Source organism: Cervus elaphus, chromosome 22 (genome assembly GCF_910594005.1).
Source record: "Cervus elaphus chromosome 22, mCerEla1.1, whole genome shotgun sequence".
Taxonomy (NCBI): domain Eukaryota; kingdom Metazoa; phylum Chordata; class Mammalia; order Artiodactyla; family Cervidae; genus Cervus; species Cervus elaphus.
In genome coordinates, this window is record NC_057836.1 from 61,710,960 (window position 1) to 61,734,523 (window position 23,564).

Below are 23,564 nucleotides of genomic sequence, written 5' to 3' on the forward strand. Positions count from 1 at the left end.
AGGTATGTGAGAGGGACCCTGATTTTGCGGCCTCAAGTGGAATGGAGACCGCGATGCCCTGATTCGAAATAAGGCCGGATATCCCTGCAGTGACTTGAATGCAGGCTCGTCTTGCATCTCCCAAGACGAAAGGATGTCTGAATCCCATGTGCAGACCACAGAGAAAGACCTACTTCCCCACCTCATTGCGACCGGAGGCCTCTCATCCTTTAAAAACTCCAGAGGTACGCGGAGATCAGTGCCTCCAAAGGAGACGATGCCTGACTCCTCGTGAAACTTGATAGGAGTCCCAGGATTCCTGTGGCACGTGGAAAGGGACCCTTGGTCTCCCGCCTCAGCTGGAGAGGCGTCCAAATTGCCCTGCCAAGCCTCGAGGAGAATCCCGAGTTGTCCCTCGCAACTAGGTAGGAGTCCTGACGTTGCTGAACAAACACGTGTCTGGAAGGGCCATCCCCGTCGTAACTCAAGAATATACCCCAGGTTCCCTCCGCAACTCGAGAAAAACCATGAGACTTCCCCCTCGCCGTGAGAAGAGGCCCGATTCCCCTGCACTGCATGCAGAGCAATTCCGTGTTGCACATCAAACAAGAAAGGAGCCTTGATTTCCTTGATGGCACTCCAGAGAAACCCCAAGAACACTGTTTCAAGGCTAGAGGGATCCTGAGGACACTGCAGCAACACGAAAGAGCTCCGTGGACCAAAAATCAACTCGAGATGAGAGGTTAGTCCCTGGCTTCGACTCCAGAGGAATACCACCTTACCACAAGCACCTCAAGAGGAGGCTTCTCTCAGCTCTAGGTATGTAAAAGGGACCCTGAGTTTGCGGCCTCAAGTGGAATGGAGACCGCGATGCCCTGACTCCAAATAAGGCCGAATATCCCTGCAGTGACTTGAATGCAGGCTCGTCTTGCATCTCCCAAGACGAAAGGATGTCTGAATCCCCTGTGGAGACCAAAGAGAAAGACCTAGTTCCCCACCTCATGGCGACCGGAGGCCTCACATCCTTTGAAAACTCCAGAGGTACGCGGAGATCAATGCCTCCAAAGGAGACGATGCCTGACTCCTCGTGAAACTTTATAGGAGTCCCAGGATTCCTATGGCACGTGGAAAGGGACCCTCGGTCTCCCGCCTCAGCTGGAGAGGCGTCCCAATTGCCCTGCCAAGCCTCGAGGGTACCCCGAGTTGTCCCTCGCAACTAGGCAGGAGTCCTGACGTCGCTGAACAAACACGTGGTTGGAAGGTCCATCCCCGTCGTACTTCGAGAATATACCCCAGGTTCGCGCCGCAACTCGAGAAAAACCATGAGACTTCCCCCTCGCCGCGAGATCAGGCTCGATTCCCCTGCACTGCATGCAGAGCAATTCCGTGTTGCACATCACACATGAAAGGAGCCTTGATTTCCTTGACGGCACTCCAGCGAATCCCCAAGAACACTGTTTCAAGCCTAGAGGGATCCTGAGGTCACTGTAGCAACACGAAAGTGCTCCGTGGACCAAAAATAAACTCGAGATGAGAGCTTAGTCCCTGGCTTCAACTCCAGAGGAATACCACCTTACCACAAGCACTTCAAGAGGAGGCTTCTCTCAGCTCTAGGTATGTGAGAGGGACCCTGAGTTTGCGGCCTCAAGTGGAATGGACACCGCGATGCCCTGACTCGAAATAAGGCCGGATATCCCTGCAGTGACTTGAATGCAGGCTCGTCTTGCATCTCCCAAGACGAAAGGATGTCTGAATCCCCTGTGGAGACCACAGAGAAAGACCTAGTTCCCCACCTCATCGCGACCGGAGGCCTCTCATCCTTTAAAAACTCCAGAGGTACGCGGAGATCAGTGCCTCAAAAGGAGACGATGCCTGACTACTCGTGAAACTTGATAGGAGTCCCAGGATTCCTGTGGCACGTGGAAAGGGACACTTGGTCTCCCGCCTCAGCTGGAGAGGCGTCCCAATTGCCCTGCCAAGCCTCGAGGAGAATCCCGAGTTGTCCCTCGCAACTAGGCAGGAGTCCTGACGTCGCTGAACAAACACGTGTCTGGAAGGGCCATCACCATCGTAACTCGAGAATATTCCCCAGGTTTCCGCCGCAACTCGAGAAAAACCATGAGACTTCCCACTCGCCGCGAGATGAGGCCCGATTCCCCTGCACTGCGTGCAGAGCAATTCCGTGTTGCACATCAAACAAGAAAGGAGCCTTGATTTCCTTGATGGCACTCCAGAGAAACCCCAAGAACACTGTTTGAAGGCTAGAGGGATCCTGAGGTCACTGTAGCAACACGAAAGAGCTCCGTGGACCAAAAATCAACTCGAGATGAGAGGTTAGTCCCTGGCTTCGACTTCAGAGGAATACCACCTTACCACAAGCACCTCAAGAGGAGGCTTCTCTCAGCTCTAGGTATGTGAGAGGGACCCTGATTTTGCGGCCTCAAGTGGAATGGAGACCGCGATGCCCTGACTCGAAATAAGGCCGGATATCCCTGCAGTGACTTGAATGCAGGCTCGTCTTGCATCTCCCAAGACGAAAGGATGTCTGAATCCCCTGTTCAGACCACAGAGAAAGACCTAGTTCCCCACCTCATCGCGACCGGAGGCCTCACATCCTTTGAAAACTCCAGAGGTACGCGGAGATCAGAGCCTCCAAAGGAGACGATGCCTGACTCCTCGTGAAACTTGATAGGAGTCCCAGGATTCCTGTGGCACTTGGAAAGGGACACTTGGTCTCCCGCCTCAGCTGGAGAGGCGTCCCAATTGCCCTGCCAAGCCTCGAGGAGAATCCCGAGTTGTCCCTCGCAACTAGGAAGGAGTCCTGACGTCGCTGAACAAACACGTGGCTGGAAGGGCCATCCCCGTAGTAACTCGAGAATATACCCCAGGTTCCCGCCGCAACTCGAGCAAAACCATGAGACTTCCCCCTCGCCGTGAGAAGAGGCCCGATTCCCCTGCACTGCATGCAGAGCAATTCCGTGTTGCACATCACACATGAAAGGAGCCTTGATTTCCTTGATGGCACTCCAGAGAAACCCCAAGAACACTGTTTCAAGGCTAGAGGGATCCTGAGGTCACTGTAGCAACACGAAAGAGCTCCGTGGACCAAAAATCAACTCGAGATGAGAGCTTAGTCCCTGGCTTCGACTCAAGAGGAATACCACCTTACCACAAGCACCTCAAGAGGAGGCTTCTCTCAGCTCTAGTTATGTGAGAGGGGCCCTGAGTTTGCGGCCTCAAGTGGAATGGAGACCGCGATGCCCTGACTCGAAATAAGGGGGAATATTCCTGCAGTGACTTGAATGCAGGCTCGTCTTGCATCTCCCAAGACGAAAGGATGTCTGAATCCCCTGTGGAGACCACAGAGAAAGACCTAGTTCCCCACCTCATCGCGACCGGAGGCCTCACATCCTTTGAAAACTCCAGAGGTACGCGGAGATCAGTGCCTCCAAAGGAGACGATGCCTGACTCCTCGTGAAACTTGATAGGAGTCCCAGGATTCCTGTGGCACGTGGAAAGGGACCCTTGGTCTCCCGCCTCAGCTGGAGAGGCGTCCCAATTGCCCTGCCAAGCCTCGAGGAGAATCTCGAGTTGTCCCTCGCAACTAGGTAGGAGTCCTGACGTTGCTGAACAAACACGTGTCTGGAAGGGCCATCCCCGTCGTAACTCAAGAATATACCCCAGGTTCCCTCCGCAACTCGAGAAAAACCATGAGACTTCCCCCTCGCCGTGAGAAGAGGCCCGATTCCCCTGCACTGCATGCAGAGCAATTCCGTGTTGCACATCAAACAAGAAAGGAGCCTTGATTTCCTTGATGGCACTCCAGAGAAACCCCAAGAACACTGTTTCAAGGCTAGAGGGATCCTGAGGCCACTGCAGCAACACGAAAGAGCTCCGTGGACCAAAAATCAACTCGAGATGAGAGCTTAGTCCCTGGCTTCGACTCCAGAGGAATACCACCTTACCACAAGCACCTCAAGAGGAGGCTTCTCTCAGCTCTAGCTATGTGAGAGGGACCCTGAGTTTGCGGCCTCAAGTGGAATGGACACCGCGATGCCCTGACTCGAAATAAGGCCGGATATCCCTGCAGTGACTTGAATGCAGGCTCGCCTTGCATCTCCCAAGACGAAAGGATGTCTGAATCCCCTGTGGAGACCACATAGAAAGACCTAGTTCCCCACCTCATCGCGACCGGAGGCCTCACATCCTTTGAAAACTCCAGAGGTAAGCGCAGATCAGTGCCTCCAAAGGAGACGATGCCTGACTCCTCGTGAAACTTGATAGGATTCCCAGGATTCCTGTGGCACGTGGAAAGGGCCCCATGGTCTCCCGCCTCAGCTGGAGAGGCGTCCCAATTGCCCTGCCAAGCCTCGAGGAGAACCCCGAGTTGTCCCTCGCAACTAGGCAGGAGTCCTGACGTCGCTGAACAAACACGTGGTTGGAAGGGCCATCCCCGTCGTAACTCGAGAATATTCCCCAGGTTCCCGCCGCAACTCGAGAAAAACCATGAGACTTCCCCCTCGCCGCAAAATGAGGCCCGATTCCCCTGCACTGCGTGCAGGGCAATTCCGTGTTGCACATCACACATGAAAGGAGCCTTGATTTCCTTGATGGCACTCCAGAGAAACCCCAAGAACACTGTTTCAAGGCTAGAGGGATCCTGAGGTCACTGTAGCAACACGAAAGAGCTCCGTGGACCAAAAATCAACTCGAGATGAGAGGTTAGTCCCTGGCTTCGACTCCAGAGGAATACCACCTTACCACAAGCACCTCAAGAGGAGGCTTCTCTAAGCTCTAGCTATGTGAGAGGGACCCTGAGTTTGCGGCCTCAAGTGGAATGGACACCGCGATGCCCTGACTCGAAATAAGGCCGGATATCCCTGCAGTGACTTGAATGCAGGCTCGTCTTGCATCTCCCAAGACGAAAGGATGTCTGAATCCCCTGTGGAGACCACAGAGAAAGATCTAGTTCCCCACCTCATCGCGACCGGAGGCCTCACATCCTTTGAAAACTCCAGAGGTACGCGGAGATCAGTGCCTCCAAAGGAGACGATGCCTGACTCCTCGTGAAACTTGATAGGAGTCCCAGGATTCCTGTGGCACGTGGAAAGGGACCCTTGGTCTCCCGCCTCAACTGGAGAGGCGTCCCAATTGCCCTGCCAAGCCTCGAGGAGAATCCCGAGTTGTCCCTCGCAACTAGGCAGGAGTCCTGACGTCGCTGAACAAACACGTGGCTGGAAGGGCCATCCCCGTCGTAACTCGACAATATACACCAGGTTCCCGCCGCAACTCGAAAAAAACCATGAGACTTCCCCCTCGCCGCGAGATGAGGCCCGATTCCCCTGCACTGCGTGCAGAGCAATTCCGTGTTGCACATCACACATGAAAGGAGCCTTGATTTCCTTGATGGCACTCCAGAGAAACCCCAAGAACACTGTTTCAAGGCTAGAGGGATCCTGAGGTCACTGTAGCAACACGAAAGAGCTCCGTGGACCAAAAATCAACTCGAGATGAGAGGTTAGTCCCTGGCTTCGACTCCAGAGGAATACCACCTTACCACAAGCACCTCAAGAGGAGGCTTCTCTAAGCTCTAGCTATGTGAGAGGGACCCTGAGTTTGCGGCCTCAAGTGGAATGGACACCGCGATGCCCTGACTCGAAATAAGGCGGGATATCCCTGCAGTGACTTGAATGCAGGCTCGTCTTGCATCTCCCAAGACGAATGGATGTCTGAATCCCCTGTGGAGACCACAGAGAAAGACCTAGTTCCCCACCTCATCGCGACCGGAGGCCTCACATCCTTTGAAAACTCCAGAGGTACGCGGAGATCAGTGCCTCCAAAGGAGACGATGCCTGACTCCTCGTGAAACTTGATAGGAGTCCCAGGATTCCTGTGGCACGTGGAAAGGGACCCTTGGTCTCCCGCCTCAACTGGAGAGGCGTCCCAATTGCCCTGCCAAGCCTCGAGGAGAATCCCGAGTTGTCCCTCGCAACTAGGCAGGAGTCCTGACGTCGCTGAACAAACACGTGGGTAGAAGGGCCATCCCCGTCGTAACTCGACAATATACACCAGGTTCCCGCCGCAACTCGAAAAAAACCATGAGACTTCCCCCTCGCCGCGAGATGAGCCCGATTCCCCTGCACTGCGTGCAGAGCAATTCCGTGTTTCACATCACACATGAAAGGAGCCTTGATTTCCTTGATGGCACTCCAGAGAAACCCCAAGAACACTGTTTCAAGGCTAGAGGGATCCTGAGGTCACTGTAGCAACACGAAAGAGCTCCGTGGACCAAAAATCAACTCGAGATGAGAGGTTAGTCCCTGGCTTCGACTCCAGAGGAATACCACCTTACCACAAGCACCTCAAGAGGAGGCTTCTCTCAGCTCTAGCTATGTGAGAGGGACCCTGAGTTTGCGGCCTCAAGTGGAATGGACACCGCGATGCCCTGACTCGAAATAAGGCCGGATATCCCTGCAGTGACTTGAATGCAGGCTCGTCTTGCATCTCCCAAGACGAAAGGATGTCTGAATCCCCTGTGGAGACCACAGAGAAAGACCTAGTTCCCCACCTCATGGCGACCGGAGGCCTCACATCCTTTGAAAACTCCAGAGGTACGCGGAGATCAGTGCCTCCAAAGGAGACGATGCCTGACTCCTCGTGAAACTTGATAGGAGTCCCAGGATTCCTGTGGCACGTGGAAAGGGACCCTTGGTCTCCCGCCTCAGCTGGAGAGGCGTCCCAATTGCCCTGCCAAGCCTCGAGGAGAACCCCGAGTTGTCCCTCGCAACTAGGCAGGAGTCCTGACGTCGCTGAAGAAACACGTGGGTAGAAGGGCCATCCCCGTCGTAACTCGAGAATATACCCCAGGTTCCCGCCGCAAATCGAGAAAAACCATGAGACTTCCCCCTCGCCGCGAGATGAGGCCCGATTCCCCTGCACTGCATGCAGAGCAATTCAGTGTTGCACATCACACATGAAAGGAGCCTTGATTTCCTTGATGGCACTCCAGAGAAACCCCAAGAACACTGTTTCAAGGCTAGAGGGATCCTGAGGTCACTGTAGCAACACGAAAGAGCTCCGTGGACCAAAAATCAACTCGAGATGAGAGGTTAGTCCCTGGCTTCGACTCCAGAGGAATACCACCTTACCACAAGCACCTCAAGAGGAGGCTTCTCTCAGCTCTAGGTATGTGAGAGGGACCCTGAGTTTGCGGCCTCAAGTGGAATGGACACTGCGATGCCCTGACTCGAAATAAGGCCGGATATCCCTAGAGTGACTTGAATGCAGGCTCGTCTTGCATCTCCCAAGACGAAAGGATGTCTGAATCCCCTGTAGAGACCATAGAGAAAGACCTAGTTCTCCACCTCATCGCGACCGGAGGCCTCACATCCTTTGAAAACTCCAGAGGTACGCGGAGATCAGTGCCTCCAAAGGAGACGATGCCTGACTCCTCGTGAAACTTGATAGGATTCCCAGGATACCTGTGGCACGTGGAAAGGGACCCTCGGTCTCCCGCCTCAGCTGGAGAGGCGTCCCAATTGCCCTGCCAAGCCTCGAGGAGAATCCCGAGTTGTCCCTCGCAACTAGGAAGGAGTCCTGACGTCGCTGAACAAACACGTGGCTGGAAGGTCCATCCCCGTAGTAACTCGAGAATATACGCCAGGTTCCCGCCGCAACTCGAGCAAAACCATGAGACTTCCCCCTCGCCGTGAGAAGAGGCCCGATTCCCCTGCACTGCATGCAGAGCAATTCCGTGTTGCACATCACACATGAAAGGAGCCTTGATTTCCTTGATGGCACTCCAGAGAAACCCCAAGAACACTGTTTCAAGGCTAGAGGGATCCTGAGGTCACTGTAGCAACACGAAAGAGCTCCGTGAACCAAAAATCAACTCGAGATGAGAGCTTAGTCCCTGGCTTCGACTCCAGAGGAATACCACCTTACCACAAGCACCTCAAGAGGAGGCTTCTCTCAGCTCTAGTTATGTGAGAGGGGCCCTGAGTTTGCGGCCTCAAGTGGAATGGAGACCGCGATGCCCTGACTCGAAATAAGGCCGAATATTCCTGCAGTGACTTGAATGCAGGCTCGTCTTGCATCTCCCAAGACGAAAGGATGTCTGAATCCCCTGTGGAGACCACAGAGAAAGACCTAGTTCCCCACCTCATCGCGACCGGAGGCCTCACATCCTTTGAAAACTCCAGAGGTACGCGGAGATCAGTGCCTCCAAAGGAGACGATGCCTGACTCCTCGTGAAACTTGATAGGAGTCCCAGGATTCCTGTGGCACGTGGAAAGGGACCCTTGGTCTCCCGCCTCAGCTGGAGAGGCGTCCCAATTGCCCTGCCAAGCCTCGAGGAGAATCTCGAGTTGTCCCTCGCAACTAGGTAGGAGTCCTGACGTTGCTGAACAAACACGTGTCTGGAAGGGCCATCCCCGTCGTAACTCAAGAATATACCCCAGGTTCCCTCCGCAACTCGAGAAAAACCATGAGACTTCCCCCTCGCCGTGAGAAGAGGCCCGATTCCCCTGCACTGCATGCAGAGCAATTCCGTGTTGCACATCAAACAAGAAAGGAGCCTTGATTTCCTTGATGGCACTCCAGAGAAACCCCAAGAACACTGTTTCAAGGCTAGAGGGATCCTGAGGCCACTGCAGCAACACGAAAGAGCTCCGTGGACCAAAAATCAACTCGAGATGAGAGCTTAGTCCCTGGCTTCGACTCCAGAGGAATACCACCTTACCACAAGCACCTCAAGAGGAGGCTTCTCTCAGCTCTAGCTATGTGAGAGGGACCCTGAGTTTGCGGCCTCAAGTGGAATGGACACCGCGATGCCCTGACTCGAAATAAGGCCGGATATCCCTGCAGTGACTTGAATGCAGGCTCGCCTTGCATCTCCCAAGACGAAAGGATGTCTGAATCCCCTGTGGAGACCACATAGAAAGACCTAGTTCCCCACCTCATCGCGACCGGAGGCCTCACATCCTTTGAAAACTCCAGAGGTACGCGGAGATCAGTGCCTCCAAAGGAGACGATGCCTGACTCCTCGTGAAACTTGATAGGAGTCCCAGGATTCCTGTGGCACGTGGAAAGGGACCCTTGGTCTCCCGCCTCAACTGGAGAGGCGTCCCAATTGCCCTGCCAAGCCTCGAGGAGAATCCCGAGTTGTCCCTCGCAACTAGGCAGGAGTCCTGACGTCGCTGAACAAACACGTGGCTGGAAGGGCCATCCCCGTCGTAACTCGACAATATACACCAGGTTCCCGCCGCAACTCGAAAAAAACCATGAGACTTCCCCCTCGCCGCGAGATGAGGCCCGATTCCCCTGCACTGCGTGCAGAGCAATTCCGTGTTGCACATCACACATGAAAGGAGCCTTGATTTCCTTGATGGCACTCCAGAGAAACCCCAAGAACACTGTTTCAAGGCTAGAGGGATCCTGAGGTCACTGTAGCAACACGAAAGAGCTCCGTGGACCAAAAATCAACTCGAGATGAGAGGTTAGTCCCTGGCTTCGACTCCAGAGGAATACCACCTTACCACAAGCACCTCAAGAGGAGGCTTCTCTCAGCTCTAGGTATGTGAGAGGGACCCTGAGTTTGCGGCCTCAAGTGGAATGGACACCGCGATGCCCTGACTCGAAATAAGGCCGGATATCCCTGCAGTGACTTGAATGCAGGCTCGTCTTGCATCTCCCAAGACGAAAGGATGTCTGAATCCCCTGTGGAGACCACAGAGAAAGACCTAGTTCCCCACCTCATGGCGACCGGAGGCCTCACATCCTTTGAAAACTCCAGAGGTACGCGGAGATCAGTGCCTCCAAAGGAGACGATGCCTGACTCCTCGTGAAACTTGATAGGAGTCCCAGGATTCCTGTGGCACGTGGAAAGGGACCCTTGGTCTCCCGCCTCATCTGGAGAGGCGTCCCAATTGCCCTGCCAAGCCTCGAGGAGAACCCCGAGTTGTCCCTCGCAACTAGGCAGGAGTCCTGACGTCGCTGAAGAAACACGTGGGTAGAAGGGCCATCCCCGTCGTAACTCGAGAATATACCCCAGGTTCCCGCCGCAAATCGAGAAAAACCATGAGACTTCCCCCTCGCCGCGAGATGAGGCCCGATTCCCCTGCACTGCGTGCAGAGCAATTCAGTGTTGCACATCACACATGAAAGGAGCCTTGATTTCCTTGATGGCACTCCAGAGAAACCCCAAGAACACTGTTTCAAGGCTAGAGGGATCCTGAGGTCACTGTAGCAACACGAAAGAGCTCCGTGGACCAAAAATCAACTCGAGATGAGAGGTTAGTCCCTGGCTTCGACTCCAGAGGAATACCACCTTACCACAAGCACCTCAAGAGGAGGCTTCTCTCAGCTCTAGGTATGTGAGAGGGACCCTGAGTTTGCGGCCTCAAGTGGAATGGACACTGCGATGCCCTGACTCGAAATAAGGCCGGATATCCCTAGAGTGACTTGAATGCAGGCTCGTCTTGCATCTCCCAAGACGAAAGGATGTCTGAATCCCCTGTAGAGACCATAGAGAAAGACCTAGTTCTCCACCTCATCGCGACCGGAGGCCTCACATCCTTTGAAAACTCCAGAGGTACGCGGAGATCAGTGCCTCCAAAGGAGACGATGCCTGACTCCTCGTGAAACTTGATAGGATTCCCAGGATTCCTGTGGCACGTGGAAAGGGACCCTCGGTCTCCCGCCTCAGCTGGAGAGGCGTCCCAATTGCCCTGCCAAGCCTCGAGGAGAATCCCGAGTTGTCCCTCGCAACTAGGAAGGAGTCCTGACGTCGCTGAACAAACACGTGGCTGGAAGGGCCATCCCCGTAGTAACTCGAGAATATACCCCAGGTTCCCGCCGAAACTCGAACAAAACCATGAGACTTCCCCCTCGCCGTGAGAAGAGGCCCGATTCCCCTGCACTGCATGCAGAGCAATTCCGTGTTGCACATCACACATGAAAGGAGCCTTGATTTCCTTGACGGCACTCCAGCGAATCCCCAAGAACACTGTTTCAAGCCTAGAGGGATCCTGAGGTCACTGTAGCAACACGAAAGTGCTCCGTGGACCAAAAATAAACTCGAGATGAGAGCTTAGTCCCTGGCTTCAACTCCAGAGGAATACCACCTTACCACAAGCACTTCAAGAGGAGGCTTCTCTCAGCTCTAGGTATGTGAGAGGGACCCTGAGTTTGCGGCCTCAAGTGGAATGGACACCGCGATGCCCTGACTCGAAATAAGGCCGGATATCCCTGCAGTGACTTGAATGCAGGCTCGTCTTGCATCTCCCAAGACGAAAGGATGTCTGAATCCCCTGTGGAGACCACAGAGAAAGACCTAGTTCCCCACCTCATCGCGACCGGAGGCCTCTCATCCTTTAAAAACTCCAGAGGTACGCGGAGATCAGTGCCTCAAAAGGAGACGATGCCTGACTACTCGTGAAACTTGATAGGAGTCCCAGGATTCCTGAGGCACGTGGAAAGGGACACTTGGTCTCCCGCCTCAGCTGGAGAGGCGTCCCAATTGCCCTGCCAAGCCTCGAGAAGAATCCCGAGTTGTCCCTCGCAACTAGGCAGGAGTCCTGACGTCGCTGAACAAACACGTGGTTGGAAGGGCCATCCCCGTCGTAACTCGAGAATATTCCCCAGGTTCCCGCCGCAACTCGAGAAAAACCATGAGACTTCCCCCTCGCCGCAAAATGAGGCCCGATTCCCCTGCACTGCGTGCAGGGCAATTCCGTGTTGCACATCACACATGAAAGGAGCCTTGATTTCCTTGATGGCACTCCAGAGAAACCCCAAGAACACTGTTTCAAGGCTAGAGGGATCCTGAGGTCACTGTAGCAACACGAAAGAGCTCCGTGGACCAAAAATCAACTCGAGATGAGAGGTTAGTCCCTGGCTTCGACTCCAGAGGAATACCACCTTACCACAAGCACCTCAAGAGGAGGCTTCTCTAAGCTCTAGCTATGTGAGAGGGACCCTGAGTTTGCGGCCTCAAGTGGAATGGACACCGCGATGCCCTGACTCGAAATAAGGCGGGATATCCCTGCAGTGACTTGAATGCAGGCTCGTCTTGCATCTCCCAAGACGAAAGGATGTCTGAATCCCCTGTGGAGACCACAGAGAAAGACCTAGTTCCCCACCTCATCGCGACCGGAGGCCTCACATCCTTTGAAAACTCCAGAGGTACGCGGAGATCAGTGCCTCCAAAGGAGACGATGCCTGACTCCTCGTGAAACTTGATAGGAGTCCCAGGATTCCTGTGGCACGTGGAAAGGGACCCTTGGTCTCCCGCCTCAACTGGAGAGGCGTCCCAATTGCCCTGCCAAGCCTCGAGGAGAATCCCGAGTTGTCCCTCGCAACTAGGCAGGAGTCCTGACGTCGCTGAACAAACACGTGGCTGGAAGGGCCATCCCCGTCGTAACTCGACAATATACACCAGGTTCCCGCCGCAACACGAAAAAAACCATGAGACTTCCCCCTCGCCGCGAGATGAGCCCGATTCCCCTGCACTGCGTGCAGAGCAATTCCGTGTTTCACATCACACATGAAAGGAGCCTTGATTTCCTTGATGGCACTCCAGAGAAACCCCAAGAACACTGTTTCAAGGCTAGAGGGATCCTGAGGTCACTGTAGCAACACGAAAGAGCTCCGTGGACCAAAAATCAACTCGAGATGAGAGGTTAGTCCCTGGCTTCGACTCCAGAGGAATACCACCTTACCACAAGCACCTCAAGAGGAGGCTTCTCTCAGCTCTAGCTATGTGAGAGGGACCCTGAGTTTGCGGCCTCAAGTGGAATGGACACCGCGATGCCCTGACTCGAAATAAGGCCGGATATCCCTGCAGTGACTTGAATGCAGGCTCGTCTTGCATCTCCCAAGACGAAAGGATGTCTGAATCCCCTGTGGAGACCACAGAGAAAGACCTAGTTCCCCACCTCATGGCGACCGGAGGCCTCACATCCTTTGAAAACTCCAGAGGTACGCGGAGATCAGTGCCTCCAAAGGAGACGATGCCTGACTCCTCGTGAAACTTGATAGGAGTCCCAGGATTCCTGTGGCACGTGGAAAGGGACCCTTGGTCTCCCGCCTCAGCTGGAGAGGCGTCCCAATTGCCCTGCCAAGCCTCGAGGAGAACCCCGAGTTGTCCCTCGCAACTAGGCAGGAGTCCTGACGTCGCTGAAGAAACACGTGGGTAGAAGGGCCATCCCCGTCGTAACTCGAGAATATACCCCAGGTTCCCGCCGCAAATCGAGAAAAACCATGAGACTTCCCCCTCGCCGCGAGATGAGGCCCGATTCCCCTGCACTGCATGCAGAGCAATTCAGTGTTGCACATCACACATGAAAGGAGCCTTGATTTCCTTGATGGCACTCCAGAGAAACCCCAAGAACACTGTTTCAAGGCTAGAGGGATCCTGAGGTCACTGTAGCAACACGAAAGAGCTCCGTGGACCAAAAATCAACTCGAGATGAGAGGTTAGTCCCTGGCTTCGACTCCAGAGGAATACCACCTTACCACAAGCACCTCAAGAGGAGGCTTCTCTCAGCTCTAGGTATGTGAGAGGGACCCTGAGTTTGCGGCCTCAAGTGGAATGGACACTGCGATGCCCTGACTCGAAATAAGGCCGGATATCCCTAGAGTGACTTGAATGCAGGCTCGTCTTGCATCTCCCAAGACGAAAGGATGTCTGAATCCCCTGTAGAGACCATAGAGAAAGACCTAGTTCTCCACCTCATCGCGACCGGAGGCCTCACATCCTTTGAAAACTCCAGAGGTACGCGGAGATCAGTGCCTCCAAAGGAGACGATGCCTGACTCCTCGTGAAACTTGATAGGATTCCCAGGATACCTGTGGCACGTGGAAAGGGACCCTCGGTCTCCCGCCTCAGCTGGAGAGGCGTCCCAATTGCCCTGCCAAGCCTCGAGGAGAATCCCGAGTTGTCCCTCGCAACTAGGAAGGAGTCCTGACGTCGCTGAACAAACACGTGGCTGGAAGGGCCATCCCCGTAGTAACTTGAGAATATACCCCAGGTTCCCGCCGAAACTCGAACAAAACCATGAGACTTCCCCCTCGCCGTGAGAAGAGGCCCGATTCCCCTGCACTGCATGCAGAGCAATTCCGTGTTGCACATCACACATGAAAGGAGCCTTGATTTCCTTGACGGCACTCCAGCGAATCCCCAAGAACACTGTTTCAAGCCTAGAGGGATCCTGAGGTCACTGTAGCAACACGAAAGTGCTCCGTGGACCAAAAATAAACTCGAGATGAGAGCTTAGTCCCTGGCTTCAACTTCAGAGGAATACCACCTTACCACAAGCACTTCAAGAGGAGGCTTCTCTCAGCTCTAGGTATGTGAGAGGGACCCTGAGTTTGCGGCCTCAAGTGGAATGGACACCGCGATGCCCTGACTCGAAATAAGGCCGGATATCCCTGCAGTGACTTGAATGCAGGCTCGTCTTGCATCTCCCAAGACGAAAGGATGTCTGAATCCCCTGTGGAGACCACAGAGAAAGACCTAGTTCCCCACCTCATCGCGACCGGAGGCCTCTCATCCTTTAAAAACTCCAGAGGTACGCGGAGATCAGTGCCTCAAAAGGAGACGATGCCTGACTACTCGTGAAACTTGATAGGAGTCCCAGGATTCCTGAGGCACGTGGAAAGGGACACTTGGTCTCCCGCCTCAGCTGGAGAGGCGTCCCAATTGCCCTGCCAAGCCTCGAGGAGAATCCCGAGTTGTCCCTCGCAACTAGGCAGGAGTCCTGACGTCGCTGAACAAACACGTGGCTGGAAGGGCCATCCCCGTCGTAACTCGACAATATACACCAGGTTCCCGCCGCAACTCGAAAAAAACCATGAGACTTCCCCCTCGCCGCGAGATGAGGCCCGATTCCCCTGCACTGCGTGCAGAGCAATTCCGTGTTGCACATCACACATGAAAGGAGCCTTGATTTCCTTGATGGCACTCCAGAGAAACCCCAAGAACACTGTTTCAAGGCTAGAGGGATCCTGAGGTCACTGTAGCAACACGAAAGAGCTCCGTGGACCAAAAATCAACTCGAGATGAGAGGTTAGTCCCTAGCTTCGACTCCAGAGGAATACCACCTTACCACAAGCACCTCAAGAGGAGGCTTCTCTCAGCTCTAGCTATGTGAGAGGGACCCTGAGTTTGCGTCCTCAAGTGGAATGGACACCGCGATGCCCTGACTCGAAATAAGGCGGGATATCCCTGCAGTGACTTGAATGCAGGCTCGTCTTGCATCTCCCAAGACGAAAGGATGTCTGAATCCCCTGTGGAGACCACAGAGAAAGACCTAGTTCCCCACCTCATGGCGACCGGAGGCCTCACATCCTTTGAAAACTCCAGAGGTACGCGGAGATCAGTGCCTCCAAAGGAGACGATGCCTGACTCCTCGTGAAACTTGATAGGAGTCCCAGGATTCCTGAGGCACGTGGAAAGGGACCCTTGGTCTCCCGCCTCAGTTGGAGAGGCGTCCCAATTGCCCTGCCAAGCCTCGAGGAGAACCCCGAGTTGTCCCTCGCAACTAGGCAGGAGTCCTGACGTCGCTGAAGAAACACGTGGGTAGAAGGGCCATCCCCGTCGTAACTCGAGAATATACCCCAGGTTCCCGCCGCAAATCGAGAAAAACCATGAGACTTCCCCCTCGCCGCGAGATGAGGCCCGATTCCCCTGCACTGCGTGCAGAGCAATTCAGTGTTGCAAATCACACATGAAAGGAGCCTTGATTTCCTTGATGGCACTCCAGAGAAACCCCAAGAACACTGTTTCAAGGCTAGAGGGATCCTGAGGTCACTGTAGCAACACGAAAGAGCTCCGTGGACCAAAAATCAACTCGAGATGAGAGGTTAGTCCCTGGCTTCGACTCCAGAGGAATACCACCTTACCACAAGCACCTCAAGAGGAGGCTTCTCTCAGCTCTAGGTATGTGAGAGGGACCCTGAGTTTGCGGCCTCAAGTGGAATGGACACCGCGATGCCCTGACTCGAAATAAGGCCGGATATCCCTGCAGTGACTTGAATGCAGGCTCGTCTTGCATCTCCCAAGACGAAAGGATGTCTGAATCCCCTGTGGAGACCACAGAGAAAGACCTAGTTCCCCACCTCATCGCGACCGGAGGCCTCTCATCCTTTAAAAACTCCAGAGGTACGCGGAGATCAGTGCCTCAAAAGGAGACGATGCCTGACTACTCGTGAAACTTGATAGGAGTCCCAGGATTCCTGAGGCACGTGGAAAGGGACACTTGGTCTCCCGCCTCAGCTGGAGAGGCGTCCCAATTGCCCTGCCAAGCCTCGAGGAGAATCCCGAGTTGTCCCTCGCAACTAGGCAGGAGTCCTGACGTCGCTGAACAAACACGTGGCTGGAAGGGCCATCCCCGTCGTAACTCGACAATATACACCAGGTTCCCGCCGCAACTCGAAAAAAACCATGAGACTTCCCCCTCGCCGCGAGATGAGGCCCGATTCCCCTGCACTGCGTGCAGAGCAATTCCGTGTTGCACATCACACATGAAAGGAGCCTTGATTTCCTTGATGGCACTCCAGAGAAACCCCAAGAACACTGTTTCAAGGCTAGAGGGATCCTGAGGTCACTGTAGCAACACGAAAGAGCTCCGTGGACCAAAAATCAACTCGAGATGAGAGGTTAGTCCCTAGCTTCGACTCCAGAGGAATACCACCTTACCACAAGCACCTCAAGAGGAGGCTTCTCTCAGCTCTAGCTATGTGAGAGGGACCCTGAGTTTGCGTCCTCAAGTGGAATGGACACCGCGATGCCCTGACTCGAAATAAGGCCGGATATCCCTGCAGTGACTTGAATGCAGGCTCGTCTTGCATCTCCCAAGACGAAAGGATGTCTGAATCCCCTGTGGAGACCACAGAGAAAGACCTAGTTCCCCACCTCATGGCGACCGGAGGCCTCACATCCTTTGAAAACTCCAGAGGTACGCGGAGATCAGTGCCTCCAAAGGAGACGATGCCTGACTCCTCGTGAAACTTGATAGGAGTCCCAGGATTCCTGAGGCACGTGGAAAGGGACCCTTGGTCTCCCGCCTCAGTTGGAGAGGCGTCCCAATTGCCCTGCCAAGCCTCGAGGAGAACCCCGAGTTGTCCCTCGCAACTAGGCAGGAGTCCTGACGTCGCTGAAGAAACACGTGGGTAGAAGGGCCATCCCCGTCGTAACTCGAGAATATACCCCAGGTTCCCGCCGCAAATCGAGAAAAACCATGAGACTTCCCCCTCGCCGCGAGATGAGGCCCGATTCCCCTGCACTGCGTGCAGAGCAATTCAGTGTTGCAAATCACACATGAAAGGAGCCTTGATTTCCTTGATGGCACTCCAGAGAAACCCCAAGAACACTGTTTCAAGGCTAGAGGGATCCTGAGGTCACTGTAGCAACACGAAAGAGCTCCGTGGACCAAAAATCAACTCGAGATGAGAGGTTAGTCCCTGGCTTCGACTCCAGAGGAATACCACCTTACCACAAGCACCTCAAGAGGAGGCTTCTCTCAGCTCTAGGTATGTGAGAGGAACCCTGAGTTTGCGGCCTCAAGTGGAATGGACACTGCGATGCCCTGACTCGAAATAAGGCCGGATATCCCTAGAGTGACTTGAATGCAGGCTCGTCTTGCATCTCCCAAGACGAAAGGATGTCTGAATCCCCTGTAGAGACCACAGAGAAAGACCTAGTTCTCCACCTCATCGCGACCGGAGGCCTCACATCCTTTGAAAACTCCAGAGGTACGCGGAGATCAGTGCCTCCAAAGGAGACGATGCCTGACTCCTCGTGAAACTTGATAGGATTCCCAGGATTCCTGTGGCACGTGGAAAGGGACCCTCGGTCTCCCGCCTCAGCTGGAGAGGCGTCCCAATTGCCCTGCCAAGCCTCGAGGAGAATCCCGAGTTGTCCCTCGCAACTAGGAAGGAGTCCTGACGTCGCTGAACAAACACGTGGCTGGAAGGGCCATCCCCGTAGTAACTCGAGAATATACCCCAGGTTCCCGCCGAAACTCGAACAAAACCATGAGACTTCCCCCTCGCCGTGAGAAGAGGCCCGATTCCCCTGCACTGCATGCAGAGCAATTCCGTGTTGCACATCACACATGAAAGGAGCCTTGATTTCCTTGACGGCACTATAGCGAATCCCCAAGAACACTGTTTCAAGCCTAGAGGGATCCTGAGGTCACTGTAGCAACACGAAAGTGCTCCGTGGACCAAAAATAAACTCGAGATGAGAGCTTAGTCCCTGGCTTCAACTCCAGAGGAATACCACCTTACCACAAGCACTTCAAGAGGAGGCTTCTCTCAGCTCTAGGTATGTGAGAGGGACCCTGAGTTTGCGGCCTCAAGTGGAATGGACACCGCGATGCCCTGACTCGAAATAAGGCCGGATATCCCTGCAGTGACTTGAATGCAGGCTCGTCTTGCATCTCCCAAGACGAAAGGATGTCTGAATCCCCTGTGGAGACCACAGAGAAAGACCTAGTTCCCCACCTCATCGCGACCGGAGGCCTCTCATCCTTTAAAAACTCCAGAGGTACGCGGAGATCAGTGCCTCAAAAGGAGACGATGCCTGACTACTCGTGAAACTTGATAGGAGTCCCAGGATTCCTGAGGCACGTGGAAAGGGACACTTGGTCTCCCGCCTCAGCTGGAGAGGCGTCCCAATTGCCCTGCCAAGCCTCGAGGAGAATCCCGAGTTGTCCCTCGCAACTAGGCAGGAGTCCTGACGTCGCTGAACAAACACGTGTCTGGAAGGGCCATCCCCATCGTAACTCGAGAATATTCCCCAGGTTCCCGCCGCAACTCGAGAAAAACCATGAGACTTCCCACTCGCCGCGAGATGAGGCCCGATTCCCCTGCACTGCGTGCAGAGCAATTCCGTGTTGCACATCAAACAAGAAAGGAGCCTTGATTTCCTTGATGGCACTCCAGAGAAACCCCAAGAACACTGTTTCAAGGCTAGAGGGATCCTGAGGTCACTGTAGCAACACGAAAGAGCTCCGTGGACCAAAAATCAACTCGAGATGAGAGGTTAGTCCCTGGCTTCGACTTCAGAGGAATACCACCTTACCACAAGCACCTCAAGAGGAGGCTTCTCTCAGCTCTAGGTATGTGAGAGGGACCCTGATTTTGCGGCCTCAAGTGGAATGGAGACCGCGATGCCCTGACTCGAAATAAGGCCGGATATCCCTGCAGTGACTTGAATGCAGGCTCGTCTTGCATCTCCCAAGACGAAAGGATGTCTGAATCCCCTGTGGAGACCACAGAGAAAGACCTAGTTCCCCACCTCATCGCGACCGGAGGCCTCACATCCTTTGAAAACTCCAGAGGTACGCGGAGATCAGAGCCTCCAAAGGAGACGATGCCTGACTACTCGTGAAACTTGATAGGAGTCCCAGGATTCCTGTGGCACTTGGAAAGGGACACTTGGTCTCCCGCCTCAGCTGGAGAGGCGTCCCAATTGCCCTGCCAAGCCTCGAGGAGAATCCCGAGTTGTCCCTCGCAACTAGGAAGGAGTCCTGACGTCGCTGAACAAACACGTGGCTGGAAGGGCCATCCCCGTAGTAACTCGAGAATATACCCCAGGTTCCCGCTGCAACTCGAGCAAAACCATGAGACTTCCCCCTCGCCATGAGAAGAGGCCCGATTCCCCTGCACTGCATGCAGAGCAATTCCGTGTTGCACATCACACGTGAAAGGAGCCTTGATTTCCTTGATGGCACTCCAGAGAAACCCCAAGAACACTGTTTCAAGGCTAGAGGGATCCTGAGGTCACTGTAGCAACACGAAAGAGCTCCGTGGACCAAAAATCAACTCGAGATGAGAGCTTAGTCCCTGGCTTCGACTCCAGAGGAATACCACCTTACCACAAGCACCTCAAGAGGAGGCTTCTCTCAGCTCTAGTTATGTGAGAGGGGCCCTGAGTTTGCGGCCTCAAGTGGAATGGACACCGCGATGCCCTGACTCGAAATAAGGCCGAATATTCCTGCAGTGACTTGAATGCAGGCTCGTCTTGCATCTCCCAAGACGAAAGGATGTCTGAATCCCCTGTGGAGACCACAGAGAAAGACCTAGTTCCCCACCTCATCGCGACCGGAGGCCTCACATCCTTTGAAAACTCCAGAGGTACGCGGAGATCAGTGCCTCCAAAGGAGACGATGCCTGACTCCTCGTGAAACTTGATAGGAGTCCCAAGATTCCTGTGTCACGTGGAAAGGGACCCTTGGTCTCCCGCCTCAGCTGGAGAGGCGTCCCAATTGCCCTGCCAAGCCTCGAGGAGAATCCCGAGTTGTCCCTCGCAACTAGGTAGGAGTCCTGACGTTGCTGAACAAACACGTGTCTGGAAGGGCCATCCCCGTCGTAACTCAAGAATATACCCCAGGTTCCCGCCGCAACTCGAGAAAAACCATGAGACTTCCCCCTCGCCGTGAGAAGAGGCCCGATTCCCCTGCACTGCATGCAGAGCAATTCCGTGTTGCACATCAAACAAGAAAGGAGCCTTGATTTCCTTGATGGCACTCCAGAGAAACCCCAAGAACACTGTTTCAAGGCTAGAGGAATCCTGAGGTCACTGCAGCAACACGAAAGAGCTCCGTGGACCAAAAATCAACTCGAGATGAGAGGTTAGTCCCTGGCTTCGACTCCAGAGGAATACCACCTTACCACAAGCACCTCAAGAGGAGGCTTCTCTCAGCTCTAGGTATGTGAGAGGGACCCTGAGTTTGCGGTCTCAAGTGGAATGGACACTGCGATGCCCTGACTCGAAATAAGGCCGGATATCCCTAGAGTGACTTGAATGCAGGCTCGTCTTGCATCTCCCAAGACGAAAGGATGTCTGAATCCCCTGTAGAGACCATAGAGAAAGACCTAGTTCTCCACCTCATCGCGACCGGAGGCCTCACATCCTTTGAAAACTCCAGAGGTACGCGGAGATCAGTGCCTCCAAAGGAGACGATGCCTGACTCCTCGTGAAACTTGATAGGATTCCCAGGATTCCTGTGGCACGTGGAAAGGGAACCTCGGTCTCCCGCCTCAGCTGGAGAGGCGTCCCAATTGCCCTGCCAAGCCTCGAGGAGAATCCCGAGTTGTCCCTCGCAACTAGGAAGGAGTCCTGACGTCGCTGAACAAACACGTGGCTGGAAGGGCCATCCCCGTAGTAACTCGAGAATATACCCCAGGTTCCCGCCGAAACTCGAGCAAAACCATGAGACTTCCCCCTCGCCGTGAGAAGAGGCCCGATTCCCCTGCACTGCATGCAGAGCAATTCCGTGTTGCACATCACACATGAAAGGAGCCTTGATTTCCTTGATGGCACTCCAGAGAAACCCCAAGAACACTGTTTCAAGGCTAGAGGGATCCTGAGGTCACTGTAGCAACACGAAAGAGCTCCGTGGACCAAAAATCAACTCGAGATGAGAGGTTAGTCCCTGGCTTCGACTCCAGAGGAATACCACCTTACCACAAGCACCTCAAGAGGAGGCTTCTCTCAGCTCTAGTTATGTGAGAGGGGCCCTGAGTTTGCGGCCTCAAGTGGAATGGAGACCGCGATGCCCTGACTCGAAATAAGGCCGAATATTCCTGCAGTGACTTGAATGCAGGCTCGTCTTGCATCTCCCAAGACGAAAGGATGTCTGAATCCCCTGTGGAGACCACAGAGAAAGACCTAGTTCCCCACCTCATCGCGACCGGAGGCCTCACATCCTTTGAAAACTCCAGAGGTACGCGGAGATCAGTGCCTCAAAAGGAGACGATGCCTGACTCCTCGTGAAACTTGATAGGAGTCCCAGGATTCCTGTGGCACGTGGAAAGGGACCCTTGGTCTCCCGCCTCAGCTGGAGAGGCGTCCCAATTGCCCTGCCAAGCCTCGAGGAGAATCCCGAGTTGTCCCTCGCAACTAGGTAGGAGTCCTGACGTTGCTGAACAAACACGTGTCTGGAAGGGCCATCCCCGTCGTAACTCAAGAATATACCCCAGGTTCCCGCCGCAACTCGAGAAAAACCATGAGACTTCCCCCTCGCCGTGAGAAGAGGCCCGATTCCCCTGCACTGCATGCAGAGCAATTCCGTGTTGCACATCAAACAAGAAAGGAGCCTTGATTTCCTTGATGGCACTCCAGAGAAACCCCAAGAACACTGTTTCAAGGCTAGAGGAATCCTGAGGTCACTGCAGCAACACGAAAGAGCTCCGTGGACCAAAAATCAACTCGAGATGAGAGGTTAGTCCCTGGCTTCGACTCCAGAGGAATACCACCTTACCACAAGCACCTCAAGAGGAGGCTTCTCTCAGCTCTAGGTATGTGAGAGGGACCCTGAGTTTGCGGCCTCAAGTGGAATGGACACTGCGATGCCCTGACGCGAAATAAGGCCGGATATCCCTAGAGTGACTTGAATGCAGGCTCGTCTTGCATCTCCCAAGATGAAAGGATGTCTGAATCCCCTGTGGAGACCACAGAGAAAGACCTAGTTCCCCACCTCATCGCGACCGGAGGCCTCACATCCTTTGAAAACTCCAGAGGTACGCGGAGATCAGTGCCTCCAAAGGAGACGATGCCTGACTCCTCGTGAAACTTGATAGGAGTCCCAGGATTCCTGTGGCACATGGAAAGTGACCGTTGGTCTCCCGCCTCAGCTGGAGAGGCGTCCCAATTGCCCTGCCAAGCCTCGAGGAGAATCCCGAGTTGTCCCTCGCAACTAGGCAGGAGTCCTGACGTCGCTGAACAAACACGTGTGTGGAAGGGCCATCCCCGTCGTAACTCGAGAATATACCCCAGGTTCCCACCGCAACTCGAGAAAAACCATGAGACTTCTCCCTCGCTGCGAGATGAGGCCCGATTCCCCTGCACTGCGTGCAGAGCAATTCCGTGTTGCACATCAACCATGAAAGGAGCCTTGATTTCCTTGATGGCACTCCAGAGAAACCCCAAGAACACTGTTTCAAGGCTAGAGGGATCCTGAGGTCACTGTAGCAACACGAAAGAGCTCCGTGGACCAAAAGTCAACTCGAGATGAGAGGTTAGTCTCTGGCTTCGACTCCAGAGGAATACCACCTTAACACAAGCACCTCAAGAGGAGGCTTCTCTCAGCTCTAGGTATGTGAGAGGGACCCTGAGTTTGCGGCCTCAAGTGGAATGGACACCGCGATGCCCTGACTCGAAATAAGGCCGGATATCCCTGCAGTGACTTGAATGCAGGCTCGTCTTGCATCTCCCAAGACGAAAGGATGTCTGAATCCCCTGTGGAGACCACAGAGAAAGACCTAGTTCCCCACCTCATCGCGACCGGAGGCCTCACATCCTTTGAAAACTCCAGAGGTACGCGGAGATCAGTGCCTCCAAAGGAGACGATGCCTGACTCCTCGTGAAACTTGATAGGAGTCCCAGGATTGCTGTGGCACGTGGAAAGGGACCCTTGGTCTCCCGCCTCTGCTGGAGAGGCGTTCCAATTGCCCTGCCAAGCCTCGAGGAGTACCCCGAGTTGTCCCTCGCAACTAGGCAGGAGTCCTGACGTCGCTGAACAAACACGTGTCTGGAAGGGCCATCCCCATCGTAACTCGAGAATATTCCCCAGGTT